Genomic DNA, 13770 nt, shown 5'->3' with positions numbered 1-13770 from the left:
GCAAGGCAGCGGCCGACGGTTTCCAGCTAAGAGATGGATTGCTCATCCGTAAAGGGGCCATCTACGTGCCGGGAGACGAACTTCGCGCCAAGGTGCTGCAGCAGCTGCACGACGCGCCCACTGCAGGGCACTTCGGCAAGGAGAAGACGGTGGAATTAGTCGCCAGGGATTTCTGGTGGCCTGGAATGAGAGGGGAGGTCGCGGACTACGTGGCGAGGTGTGACACCTGCCAGAGGGCGAAGCCAGTGCTTAGACCGCCGGCCGGACTGTTGGAACCGCTGCAAACTCCGGTCGAACCTTGGGAGAGAGTGGCCCTGGACTTTGTCACGGATCTGCCCAGCTCGAGGGGCAAGACGGCAGTGCTGGTGGTGGTGGACTTGTTCTCCAAGATGGCACATTTCATTCCGTGTGCGAAGGTGGCCACGGCGGAGCAAACCGCCAAACTGTTCATAGACCACGTGTTCAAGGTTCACGGTCTGCCACGGTCTATTCTGTCCGACCGGGGGCGGCAGTTCATCTCGAATTTCTGGCAGAGGCTGATGGGCTTCCTGAACGTCAAGATCAACCTGGCGTCGGCGAGACACCCGCAGACCAACGGGCAAGCGGAGCGGGTCAATGCCATCATGCAGCAGTACTTGAGGTGTTATGCAAATCAACAGCCTGCGACGTGGGTGGATTACCTGCCGCTCGCCGAGTTCGCCTACAACAACACGAAGCACGTGTCCACGGGGGTCACGCCGTTCTTCGCCAACAACGGGAGGCACCCCAGAACCTTCCCGGGACTGGAAAGGCTGGGGGAGGGGGAGCCGCAGACGGCAGATGCGTTCGCGTCGGAGCTGCAGGAAGTCCACGATCAGCTGAGGCGCCACCTGGAGCTGGCCAAGCACGCATACAAGGTACAAGCGGACAAACGCAGAAGGGTTGGCGAAGAGCTCCACGTGGGAGACTGGGTCTGGTTAGCAGCCCACGCAGTGCCGGCCAGGTCGTTGGCCAAGAAGAAACTAGGGCATAAGCAACTGGGGCCCTATCAAGTCGAAGAGCAGGTCAACCCGGTGGCCTTCAGGCTGGCGCTTCCGGAGGGTTCCAGAATGCATCCGGTGTTCCACAGATCGGTGCTCACTCCCTACAAGGCACCGCACAGGTTTCAGGAACCCGGAACGGCGCCGAGTCCGGTCAGAGACAGAACAGGGCACGCAGGAGTGGCACAGAAGGAGCGCATCAACGAAGTCACAGAAATTTTGGATTCCAGATGGGGGGAAGAAGGGGTAGAATACTTTCTCGCCAAGGAGGGCACCCCGGCCAGTGCGAACAGCTGGGTGCCGGGCTACGCCTTGGACGAACCTCTGCTCAAAGACGAGTTTCATGCCCTCTTCCCACATAGACCGATGCCAGCAGACTTTTTCGACGACTGGCTTTTCACGCCCACGCTTTCGGCCAGCACGTTCCGGGGGTTCGACTCGGACGAGGACCCGACACGAGACGTCCGTTCCCCGGAGGGGTCACCCTCGGGATCTGCCTCAGAACCCTCGTATTGGTGGGGCGACAGACCAGAGGAGCAGTGGCGCAGGAAGTGGCAAGAAGGTCCAGGACGAGCAACGCCGCCAGGAGGAAGTGAGGGAGAGACGGACATGGACGTTTTCGGGGACGACCCAGGTTTCGAGCACGGCGGCACAGAGATGGAAGCAGAGGTGACCGTCGTCGACGAGAGCAGGGAGGAAGAACCGGAAGACTTCGGATGGAGGCCCGCTACGGGAAGCGAACGGTACCCGACATTCGTCCCCTTGACACAGCAGCACCCAGCTCCAGCACCGGAAGGAGGGGAAGGGGGAGTGGGGGGCTTCGAGGGGGGGATGGATGTCAGGGGTTCAGGAGCAGAGGCAAGGGCAAGGGAGGAAACAGAGAGCGAAGGGGAGGAGGCAGAAGAAAAGATGAGTGATGACGACGACCCGAGATCTCCGAGTCTTTCCAGTGAATCGGAGGATTCACAGAAAGGAGCACCAGTGGCCAAGGCAAGGGGGGAGTTTAGGGGGGCACCCCAGGAAGATAGAGCCAGAGGGGACTCAGAGGAGAGCAGTTGGAGATCGGGACCAGCGTCACCGCCAGAGAACAGGGAAGAGGAAGGGAGCCAGGGGGCAAGCGCTGGCAGCTCACAACAGGAGGGAGGGCACGAGTCAGGGGTGGCCACACCTCCATCTGGGAGCGAAGAGACGGTTAGACGGAAGGTGGAAGGTTGGGCGCGCGCGCCAAGTTCAAATGCACAGGAAGGCGGCGCAGTAGGCAGCCCGGAAAGGGAGCCAGGTCCTAAAGCCCGGCGCAAGGAGACAGGAGGGTCCGGGGGGTCAGCGTCAGAAGAATCCCGGAAGGAAGAGACCCAGGGGGGCAGAGGGACCCAGAGAAGAACAGTCAGGCGGAAAAGGTGGAGCAGGGCTAGGATATTAAGTTGGTGTACAAGGGGCGGAGATTCAGACGGAGCTTCGCCGATCTAGCTACTAGACGTAGAGTTGCACGCAGCAGCTTGAGAATGGAAACTGTAACTCAATAAAGACTTTTACTTAATGACCGTTGGCTAGCGTGATCCTCTGTGAGCTAGGATCTTGAAGCAACTCTGACAGCTCCAAAGCGCAGATGCGTTCATTAAGGCGATGGACTCCTGTTTCTTATCCAAAATAGACCTGGACATTGCCAGGAGGGACATATTTGGGCTAAGACAAGGGAAAGCCAGCGTAAGGCAGTATCATTCCCGGTTTTTTGCATTGGTCAACGCGCTGAATTGGGATAAGGATTCTCCGCCGGTTAGAGACCTTTTTTGGGAGGGTCTGAATGCACAGATCAAGGATGAGATGGCAAGGGGAGAGAGACCCACCACCACTCAGCAAGTGGTTGAAAGAGCGTTGTCTATTGGGGTGAGGCAGGAAGAACGTCCGTGGAGCAAAGAAGAAGGGCGTTGGGGACGTTCACCAGCGAGAGTGCCCTCCCTCTTGCCCAGAGAGGCAGCGCGTGCGCAGTCCACGCCTCCACAGGGAGGGGGCGAGGAGCAGATGGAGATTGGCGGTGCTAGGGCTCACTCAGCTACCAGAGCCTTAACGCCGGGAGCAGTAAAATCGAAGCTGCCTAGAAGGAACAGGAAGTGTTATATATGTGAGAGTGCAGAGCACATGGCGAAAGAGTGTCCCCAGAGGAGTTTCAAGCACACTGCAGCTTCAGTGACAGTATTGGAAACAACTCAGCAGAGAGCACCACAGCAGGGAAACGACCAGGTCTGGCTGGAAGAGGAGGCACTGGGGCCCAGCCAGACGAGTCAGTGAGGAAGTCCCCAGAGATTTTGCAGCCCACAGACCCCCTCCCGCCCAAGCCAGTGGTGCAGCTAACCGCATCGCTTCAGCTGCCCAATGGACTCACCTTAGAAGTGCCTATTACAATTGACTCTGGCAGTAACGCAGACTTTATAGGATTGGAATTCATTCAACAACACAACGTAGCATTACTGCCAGCCACACTGCCCCTGAAGGTTGTCACGGTGGATGGCAGGGAACTGCTAGGGGGGCAGGTGGTGCAGCAGATGCCGCCTATGGTGATGCAAATTGGGAATCACCGGGAAGTTATCAGTTTCAATGTCACCCAGCTGTCCGACACGCCTATAGTATTAGGCATGAGTTGGCTGCACAGGCACAGCCCAGCATTGGCGTGGTACCAGCGCCACCTGACTTTTGGCTCCTCCTACTGTGCAGAACACTGCATTATACCCAGCCCGGAAGGGGAAGAGGAGGACCCGCAGTTGCAGTTGGGCACGCTGCAAGCAGTACCCCACAAGTATGCGGAGTTTTTGGAGGTATTCTGCGAGAAGGAGGCGGACAAGCTACCCCCTCACAGACCCTATGATTGCAAGATTGACCTCCTGCCGGGGGCGACGCTGCCAACTGGGAAACTGTACTCCATGTCTGAGGATGAACTGCAAGAACTCAGGGAGTTCATAGATCACAATTTGAAGCGTGGGTTCATCCGGGAGTCGAAAGCGGTGGGAGGCAGTCCCGTATTCTTTGTGAAGAAGCGGGATACGCCCCAAAAAAGACTGGTGGTGGACTTCAGAATCTTGAATTCGAAAACCAAGCCCTCAGCTTTCCCCATGCCCAAGATAGACGACCTGCTCGCGACGGTGCGGAAAGGACGCGTTTTCACCAAGCTGGATCTACGTGGCGCGTACAACCTGATTCGCATGCGCGACGGAGACGAGTGGAAGACGGCCATGTTCACGCCACTGGGCACCTACGAATACAGAGTTATGCCCTTCGGATTACAAAATGGCTCTCACACTTTCCAAGCCTTTATGCATCACGTGCTGGCGGGGCTCCTTTACAAGAAGTGCGTATGCTTCCTGGACGACATCCTGATTTTTTCAGAATCGCGAGAGGCGCACGAGAGGGATGTCAGGGAAGTTCTGCAGAGACTGAAGGAGCACAGGCTGTACGCCAAACTGGAGAAGTGCCAGTTCGACGTGACGGAGGTGGATTTCCTGGGCTACAAGTTGTCGGACAAGGGGCTCGCCATGGACAGCGCCAAGGTTCGCGCAGTTTTGGACTGGAAGAGCCCACGCAATCGGAAGGAAGTCCAGCGGTTTGTCGGCTTTGCCAACTTTTACCGCAAGTTCATCAAGGGATTTGCCATGCAGACAGCGGCCATCACCGACACGCTCAGCTCCAAGAAGAAGAAATTCATCTGGACGGAGCAAGCGGAGCAGTCCTTTCAGAAACTCAAGCGTCTCTTCGCGTCCGAAGAGCAGCTGCTGCATGTGAATCCCAGCAGACCCATGAGGGTGGAGACGGACGCCTCAGACAGAGCCGTGGGAGCTGTCCTGTTGCAACAAGACCAGCAGGGGGACTGGAGGCCGTGCGCCTTCTACTCGAGGAAGCTCAGCAAGTCGGAGCAGAATTACACTATCTGGGACAGGGAGTTGCTAGCCATACATGCAGCATTCAAGGCATGGAGGCACTTCCTCATCGGAGCCAGACATACAGTGCAGGTCCACACGGACCACAAGAATCTGGAGTACTGGCGCACGGCTAGGTTCCTCAACCAGAGACACATTAGATGGGCAGAGTTCTTCGCGGACTTCGACTTCAAGATAGAGTACATCCCAGGCGACAACAACGTGATGGCGGATGCATTGTCCAGAAAGCCGCAATACCTGGAGGAGGCGGCACCGTCGGCGGCCAAGCACATTTTCGCACCGGAAGCGTGGGCATGCGCGTCGGCAACCGTGGACCTGGACGCCGTACGTCGCGCGCTGCGGGAAGACCCCTTCGCACGGGCCAAGATGGAGGAGGTGCACAGGGGCACAGCGAGGGCCGACGAGTTCCAGATTCGCGATGGGTTGCTCCTCCACAAGGGAGCACTCTACGTGCCGGGAGATGACCTCCGCGCAAGGGTCCTGCAGCAGCTACACGACGCTCCCACCGCAGGGCACTTTGGCAAAGAAAAGACTGTCGAACTCGTAGCCAGAGACTTTTGGTGGCCCAAGATGCGGGGGGAAGTAGCGGATTACGTCTCGAGATGTGACACCTGCCAAAGGGCCAAGTCAGTTCACAGACCGCCGGCGGGATTGCTGGAACCGCTGCAGACACCGTCTGAACCGTGGGAGAGGGTGGCCCTGGACTTCGTCACGGATCTGCCCAGCTCGAGGGGAAAGACAGCAGTGCTAGTGGTGGTGGACATGTTTACTAAGATGGCACACTTCATTCCGTGTGCGAAGGTAGCCACAGCAGAGCAGACCGCCAAACTGTTCATAGACCACGTGTTCAAGGTCCACGGTCTGCCACGGTCTATTCTTTCCGACCGGGGGCGACAGTTCATCTCGAACTTCTGGCAGAAGCTGATGGGCATTCTGAACGTCAAAGTCAATTTGGCGTCGGCGAGACACCCGCAGACCAACGGACAAGCGGAGAGGGTCAACGCCGTCATGCAGCAGTACCTACGATGCTACGCCAACCAGCAGCCCACGACATGGGTGGACTACCTGCCGCTCGCCGAGTTCGCTTACAACAATACGAAGCACGTGTCGACGGGGGTGACGCCGTTCTTCGCCAACAACGGGAGGCATCCCAGAACCTTCCCGGGTTTAGAGAGAGTGGGGGAGGGGGAGCCACAGGCAGCGGAAGCCTTAGCGTCAGAGTTGCAGGAAGTCCACGAACAGCTCAGGAGGCAGTTAGAACTAGCTAAGCACGCATACAAGGTGCAGGCCGACAGACACAGAAGAGTTGGGGAAGACATACAGGTGGGTGACTGGGTCTGGCTAGCAGCGCAAGCAGTGCCGACCAGATCATTAGCTAAGAAGAAGCTAGGTCATAAGCAGCTAGGACCTTACCAAGTCCAGGCGCAGGTCAATCCAGTGGCCTTCCGGTTGGCTCTTCCGGAGGGTTCCAGAATGCATCCGGTGTTCCATAGATCGGTGCTCACGCCCTACAAAGCACCTCATAGGTTTCAGGAGCCAGACACCGCACCAGACCAGAGCAGTGAAGGGCCCAGAGTGAGGGGGCCGACTAGGAAGGGACACATCAATGAGGTCACAGAGATTTTGGACTCCAGATGGGGGGAAGAGGGAGTAGAATATTTCCTAGCCAGAGAGGGTACCCCGGCCAGTGCCAACAGCTGGGTACCGGACTATGCCTTGGAGGAACCGCTGCTCAAAGAGGAGTTTCATGCCCTCTTCCCGCACAGGCCCATGCCAGCAGAGTATTTCGATGACTGGCTTTTCACCCCCACTCTTTCAGCCAGCACATTCCTGGGGTTCGACTCGGACGAGGAACAGGCACCAGTCCCCAGCTCTCAGGTGGGTTCGCCACCGGGGTCTGCATCAGACCACTCGTATTGGTGGGACGATCAACCAGAGGAGCAGTGGCGCAGGAAGTGGCTGAGGGGTCCTTGGATGGGACCACCCGAAGAGGGGGAGAGGGGCGAGACGGACATGGACGTGTTGGGGGACAACGTGGGGTTCGAGCATGAAGACAGAGAGATGGAAGCAGAGGAGAGCGACGTTGACGAGTACATGGGGGATGAACTGTATCCGGCAAGCACCCCCGCGACGACGGAGCACCCAGTACCCGCACCGGAAGGAGGGGAGGGGGGAAGGGGGGGCTTCGAGGGGGGGATGGATGTCAGGGGTTCAGGAGCAGAGGGACAGGAGAGGGAGGAAGTAGAGACCGAGGGAGAGGAATCTGAGGGAGAAGTCAGCGAGGGCAGCCATCCGAGGTCTCTAAGTCTCTCCAGTGAATCAGAGGATTCACAGAAAGGGGCCCCAGTGGTCAGAGCCAGGGGGTTGCCAGAGGGAACACCCCAGGAAGGAGGGGCCAGAGGGGATTCAGAGAGCAGCAGCTGGAAATCGGGACCAACTTTCCCACCGGAGAGCAGTAAGGGGGAGGAGTCCCAAACATCGGCAGCAGGCAGCCTTCCGTCAGCGGAAGGACATGAGTCAGGGTTAGCCACGCCTGCATCAGAGAGCGAGGTAACGGTCAAAAGGAAGGTCAGGGGCAGCGCGCGCGCGCCAAGTTCAAATGTACAGGAGGGGGGCGCAATGGGCAGTCCGGAGAGAGAGCCGGGTCCCAAAGCCCGCCGGAGAGAAGGGGAGGAGTCCGAAGGGTCCGCGTCCTAGGCATCCCGGAAAGAAGGCACCCAGGGGGGTAGTAGGACCCAGAGGAGGAAGGAGAAACGTAGAAGGTGGAGTAAGGCTAGAGTCTTAAGCTGGTGTACAGGGGGCGGAGACTCAGACGAGGCTTCGCTGGTCTAGGGTTCAGACGTAGAGACGCACGCTAGTGTTTGGAAATGGAAACTAAATGCCAATAAAGACTTCTGTACAGTTCTAATGGCTAGCGTTGGTCTTCTGTGAGCTGAGACCGGGAGGCAGTCTCTGACAACCGTCTTTTCGCTTCCATATGCGTTGAAAGAAGACGAATAAGCTTTGATTGGGCTTATTTCAATTGGCATGGTGTTGTTTGGGTGTGCACCAGAATCACCCCCAACCAAAGCAAAAAGGCGTTTTGGGTTCCATCTGCATAATAGTAGATATTAAAGCTCTGATTGGGGTTATTTCAAATTGGTGTTTTAGGGGTTAGAATGCACATTCACCCAGAAATCGCAGACTGAAATGTTGTTATCATGCATAGGGGTTTTGTTTCCATCGCAATAGAAAGTGGACGAATCAGCTTTGATTTTTCTTTCTTTGCTCATTCACCCACAAATAGCAAAGTGTAATAAGTCTAAAGGGACGCGGGTGGCGCTGTGGGTAAAAGCCTCAGCGCCTAGGGCTTGCCGATCGAAAGGTCGGCGGTTCGAATCCCCGCGGCGGGGTGCGCTCCCGCTGCTCGGTCCCAGCGCCTGCCAACCTAGCAGTTCGAAAGCACCCCCGGGTTCAAGTAGATAAATAGGGACCGCTTTATAGCGGGAAGGTAAACGGCGTTCCGTGTGCGGCTCTGGCTTGCCAGAGCAGCGATGTCACGCTGGCCACGTGACCCGGAAGTGTCTCCGGACAGCGATGGCCCCTGGCCTCTTGAGTGAGATGGGCGCACAACCCTAGAGTCTGTCAAGACTGGCCCGTATGGGCAGGGGTACCTTTACCTTTACCTAATAAGTCTAAACTATGCAAAAGAGGTTGTTTTGCGTTCCAAGTACGTAGAAAGAAGAATTTTGGATTTCGCTTATTCCAAGTTGTGTTCTTTGGTGTTAAAGCGACATTAACCTAGAAATCGCAAAAAGTATGTAATGAGACCAAAATAGCAAAACACCGTCTTTTCGCTTCCATATGCGTAGAAAGAAGACGAATAAGGTTTGATTTGGCTTATTTCAATTCGCATGGCGTTTTTTGGGTGTGCACCAGAATCGCCCCAAACAAAGCAAAAAGGAGTTTTGGGTTCCATCTACACAAAAAGATCATAAAACTATGTGCTTATTTCAAATTGGTGTTTTTGCAGTGTTTTTGCACATTCACCAAGAAATCGCAGTGAAACGTTTGTTATCAGCCCAATTCCTGCATAGCTGTTTTGGTTCTATCGCAATAGAAAGTGGACAAATCAGATTTGATTTTTCTTTCTTTGTTCATTCACCCACAAATAGCAAAGCAAAGTGTAATAAGTCTAAACAAGGCAAAACAGGTTATTTTGGATTCCAACTACATAGAAAGAAGAATCTTGGATTTCGCTTATTTCAAGTTGTGTTCTTTGGTGTTAATGCAACATTAACCCAGAAATTCCAAAAAGTATGTAATGAGACCAAAATAACAAAACACGGTCTTTTCGCTTCCATATGCGTAGAAAGACGAATAAGCTTTGATTGGGCTTATTTCAATTCGCATGGTGGTTTTTGGGTGTGCACCAGAGTAGCCCCCAACCAAAGCAAAAAGGAGTTTTGGGTTCCATCTACACAAAAAGAAGATGATAAAACTATGTGCTTATTTCAAATTGGTGTTTTTGCAGTGTTTTTGCACATTCACCAAGAAATCGCAGAGTGAAACGTTTGTTATCAGCCCAATTCCTGCATAGCTGTTTTGGTTCTATCGCAATAGAAAGTGGACAAATCAGCTTTGATTTTTCTTTCTTTGTTCATTCACCCACAAATAGCAAAGCAAAGTGTAATAAGTCTAAACACGGCAAAACAGGTTATTTTGGATTCCAACTACATAGAAAGAAGAATCTTGGATTTCGCTTATTTCAAGTTGTGTTCTTTGGTGTTAATGCAACATTAACCCAGAAATCGCAAAAGGTATGTAATGAGACCAAAATAACAAAACACCGTCTTTTCGCTTCCATATGCGTTGAAAGAAGACGAATAAGCTTTGATTGGGCTTATTTCAATTGGAATGGTGTTGTTTGGGTGTGCACCAGAATCACCCCCAACCAAAGCAAAAAGGCGTTTTGGGTTCCATCTGCATAAAAGTAGATGTTAAAGCTCTGATTGGGGTTATTTCAAATTGGTGTTTTGGGGGTTAGAATGCACATTCACCCAGAAATCGCAGACTGAAATGTTTGTTATCAGCCCAATTCATGCATCGGTGTTTTGGTTCCATCGCAATAGAAGGTGGATGAATCAGCTTTGATTTTTCTTTCTTTGTTCATTCACCAACAAATAGCAAAGCAAAGTGTAATGTCTAAACTATGCAAAAGAGGTTGTTTTGTGTTCCAAGTACGTAGAAAGAAGAACTTTGGATTTCGGTTATTTCAAGTTGTGTTCTTTGGTGTTAATGCAACATTAGCCCAGAAATCGCAAAAAGTATGTAATGAGACCAAAATAGCAAAACACCGTCTTTTCGCTTCCATATGCGTTGAAAGAAGACGAATAAGCTTTGATTGGGCTTATTTCAATTGGCATGGTGTTGTTTGGGTGTGCACCAGAATCACCCCCAACCAAAGCAAAAAGGCGTTTTGGGTTCCATCTGCATAATAGTAGATATTAAAGCTCTGATTGGGGTTATTTCAAATTGGTGTTTTAGGGGTTAGAATGCACATTCACCCAGAAATCGCAGACTGAAATGTTTGTTATCATGCATAGGGGTTTTGTTTCCATCGCAATAGAAAGTGGACGAATCAGCTTTGATTTTTCTTTCTTTGCTCATTCACCCACAAATAGCAAAGTGTAATAAGTCTAAAGGGACGCGGGTGGCGCTGTGGGTAAAAGCCTCAGCGCCTAGGGCTTGCCGATCGAAAGGTCGGCGGTTCGAATCCCCGCGGCGGGGTGCGCTCCCGCTGCTCGGTCCCAGCGCCTGCCAACCTAGCAGTTCGAAAGCACCCCCGGGTTCAAGTAGATAAATAGGGACCGCTTTATAGCGGGAAGGTAAACGGCGTTCCGTGTGCGGCTCTGGCTTGCCAGAGCAGCGATGTCACGCTGGCCACGTGACCCGGAAGTGTCTCCGGACAGCGCTGGCCCCTGGCCTCTTGAGTGAGATGGGCGCACAACCCTAGAGTCTGTCAAGACTGGCCCGTATGGGCAGGGGTACCTTTACCTTTACCTAATAAGTCTAAACTATGCAAAAGAGGTTGTTTTGCGTTCCAAGTACGTAGAAAGAAGAATTTTGGATTTCGCTTATTCCAAGTTGTGTTCTTTGGTGTTAAAGCGACATTAACCCAGAAATCGCAAAAAGTATGTAATGAGACCAAAATAGCAAAACACCGTCTTTTCGCTTCCATATGCGTAGAAAGAAGACGAATAAGGTTTGATTTGGCTTATTTCAATTCGCATGGCGTTTTTTGGGTGTGCACCAGAATCGCCCCAAACAAAGCAAAAAGGAGTTTTGGGTTCCATCTACACAAAAAGATCATAAAACTATGTGCTTATTTCAAATTGGTGTTTTTGCAGTGTTTTTGCACATTCACCAAGAAATCGCAGTGAAACGTTTGTTATCAGCCCAATTCCTGCATAGCTGTTTTGGTTCTATCGCAATAGAAAGTGGACAAATCAGCTTTGATTTTTCTTTCTTTGTTCATTCACCCACAAATAGCAAAGCAAAGTGTAATAAGTCTAAACAAGGCAAAACAGGTTATTTTGGATTCCAACTACATAGAAAGAAGAATCTTGGATTTCGCTTATTTCAAGTTGTGTTCTTTGGTGTTAATGCAACATTAACCCAGAAATTCCAAAAAGTATGTAATGAGACCAAAATAACAAAACACGGTCTTTTCGCTTCCATATGCGTAGAAAGACGAATAAGCTTTGATTGGGCTTATTTCAATTCGCATGATGGTTTTTGGGTGTGCACCAGAGTAGCCCCCAACCAAAGCAAAAAGGAGTTTTGGGTTCCATCTACACAAAAAGAAGATGATAAAACTATGTGCTTATTTCAAATTGGTGTTTTTGCAGTGTTTTTGCACATTCACCAAGAAATCGCAGAGTGAAACGTTTGTTATCAGCCCAATTCCTGCATAGCTGTTTTGGTTCTATCGCAATAGAAAGTGGACAAATCAGCTTTGATTTTTCTTTCTTTGTTCATTCACCCACAAATAGCAAAGCAAAGTGTAATAAGTCTAAACACGGCAAAACAGGTTATTTTGGATTCCAACTACATAGAAAGAAGAATCTTGGATTTCGCTTATTTCAAGTTGTGTTCTTTGGTGTTAATGCAACATTAACCCAGAAATCGCAAAAGGTATGTAATGAGACCAAAATAACAAAACACCGTCTTTTCGCTTCCATATGCGTTGAAAGAAGACGAATAAGCTTTGATTGGGCTTATTTCAATTGGAATGGTGTTGTTTGGGTGTGCACCAGAATCACCCCCAACCAAAGCAAAAAGGCGTTTTGGGTTCCATCTGCATAAAAGTAGATGTTAAAGCTCTGATTGGGGTTATTTCAAATTGGTGTTTTGGGGGTTAGAATGCACATTCACCCAGAAATCGCAGACTGAAATGTTTGTTATCAGCCCAATTCATGCATCGGTGTTTTGGTTCCATCGCAATAGAAGGTGGATGAATCAGCTTTGATTTTTCTTTCTTTGTTCATTCACCAACAAATAGCAAAGCAAAGTGTAATGTCTAAACTATGCAAAAGAGGTTGTTTTGTGTTCCAAGTACGTAGAAAGAAGAACTTTGGATTTCGGTTATTTCAAGTTGTGTTCTTTGGTGTTAATGCAACATTAGCCCAGAAATCGCAAAAAGTATGTAATGAGACCAAAATAGCAAAACACCGTCTTTTCGCTTCCATATGCGTTGAAAGAAGACGAATAAGCTTTGATTGGGCTTATTTCAATTGGCATGGTGTTGTTTGGGTGTGCACCAGAATCACCCCCAACCAAAGCAAAAAGGCGTTTTGGGTTCCATCTGCATAATAGTAGATATTAAAGCTCTGATTGGGGTTATTTCAAATTGGTGTTTTAGGGGTTAGAATGCACATTCACCCAGAAATCGCAGACTGAAATGTTTGTTATCATGCATAGGGGTTTTGTTTCCATCGCAATAGAAAGTGGACGAATCAGCTTTGATTTTTCTTTCTTTGCTCATTCACCCACAAATAGCAAAGTGTAATAAGTCTAAAGGGACGCGGGTGGCGCTGTGGGTAAAAGCCTCAGCGCCTAGGGCTTGCCGATCGAAAGGTCGGCGGTTCGAATCCCCGCGGCGGGGTGCGCTCCCGCTGCTCGGTCCCAGCGCCTGCCAACCTAGCAGTTCGAAAGCACCCCCGGGTTCAAGTAGATAAATAGGGACCGCTTTATAGCGGGAAGGTAAACGGCGTTCCGTGTGCGGCTCTGGCTTGCCAGAGCAGCGATGTCACGCTGGCCACGTGACCCGGAAGTGTCTCCGGACAGCGCTGGCCCCTGGCCTCTTGAGTGAGATGGGCGCACAACCCTAGAGTCTGTCAAGACTGGCCCGTATGGGCAGGGGTACCTTTACCTTTACCTAATAAGTCTAAACTATGCAAAAGAGGTTGTTTTGCGTTCCAAGTACGTAGAAAGAAGAATTTTGGATTTCGCTTATTCCAAGTTGTGTTCTTTGGTGTTAATGCGACATTAACCCAGAAATCGCAAAAAGTATGTAATGAGACCAAAATAGCAAAACACCGTCTTTTCGCTTCCATATGCGTAGAAAGAAGACGAATAAGGTTTGATTTGGCTTATTTCAATTCGCATGGCGTTTTTTGGGTGTGCACCAGAATCGCCCCAAACAAAGCAAAAAGGAGTTTTGGGTTCCATCTACACAAAAAGATCATAAAACTATGTGCTTATTTCAAATTGGTGTTTTTGCAGTGTTTTTGCACATTCACCAAGAAATCGCAGTGAAACGTTTGTTATCAGCCCAATTCCTG

Source organism: Podarcis muralis, chromosome 9, assembly GCF_964188315.1.
Source record: "Podarcis muralis chromosome 9, rPodMur119.hap1.1, whole genome shotgun sequence".
Lineage (NCBI taxonomy): Eukaryota > Metazoa > Chordata > Lepidosauria > Squamata > Lacertidae > Podarcis > Podarcis muralis.
This window is presented reverse-complemented; position numbering follows the sequence as displayed.